Consider the following 1,262-nt stretch of genomic DNA (forward strand, 5'->3'; position numbering starts at 1 on the left):
GTCAATATCATAGAAAATATCTCCTTGTACTAACTTCACTATTGATTCCGAATCAATATCATATTCTTTGTCATATGTGCCATGATAGTCATTAAAGTTGTATCCTGACACATTTGAATCATCAGAATTGTTCTCTTCAGGTTGAGAATTACCATCACCATCCACTTCATCAGTATCCATATCACCACCCTCATTATAGTCAAATTGACTATCTTCTGATTCAACATAATCGTTGTCACTGCCATCTTGACATTCATCATCACTATCAATTTCAAATAGCTCAGAAATGACATGAGGATTTACCATCTCATCATTAATTTCAATTCCCTTACTCTCAGATATAGCAGCAGTGTTGACTTTAGCCTTTGCAACATCTGAGGAAGTACCACTTCCTCCAGTAGATACAAAACTCTGACTAACAGTTGATATATTTTTTCAAACTTTGACCTTGCCCCTACATTACTGGCACTCAAATTCTCTATCCTTACAACACACCAGGACCACATCCAGTTGCACTACTTGTAAATGTACCTGTACCACCACCTCTTTTTACAGTATGCTTACTCGGCCTAGAACTCTAGTCAGTCACCCTTAGAGTGTCATTGAGATGGCCCCTTCTTCTGAGGTCCAATTTAGGGATCACTTTACCATCATAGCCATTGATGGTGTAATTACCCACTGTGGTCTTACTTACAGTCAAGCCATACACACATACAGTGATAGTAGACCCATTTTCATGCAGAGTGAACAATTTCAAGATAGATTGATCATTAATTAATTCCACTTCATCAAGATTGGGTAATATACACTTTATCCTAAAGAGAACTGTATGACCTACAAGAGTATCATCTCTTACCATAGTGTTATATATATTTGACACCATTTCAACCATTGAATACAAGTCTGGATACACTAAAACCTCTTCATGTCTTCCATTGTATATGTAGTGTATTCGAAACAAATTGCCCATTGGTCAAACAACAACACCCTGTTCAATAGAGTGGACAAACAACACATTAAAAAAATCCAAACACATGCTAGGCATGGATACATAACACATGAGTTGGATTTATTTTACAAAATCCTACAATCTGCACTGGATATGATATGCAACATTTGGTCACAGCAGCATTTGGGCATTGGATATGATATGCAATTTCATCAAAATCTTACAAACTCCACTACATGTACACCAAACATATAGCCACACACACTGCAATTTGTAGAATAATGAAGACAATCATGACAGAGGGAGGAAGTTT

This window comes from Macadamia integrifolia, unplaced genomic scaffold (assembly GCF_013358625.1).
Source record: "Macadamia integrifolia cultivar HAES 741 unplaced genomic scaffold, SCU_Mint_v3 scaffold908, whole genome shotgun sequence".
Lineage (NCBI taxonomy): Eukaryota > Viridiplantae > Streptophyta > Magnoliopsida > Proteales > Proteaceae > Macadamia > Macadamia integrifolia.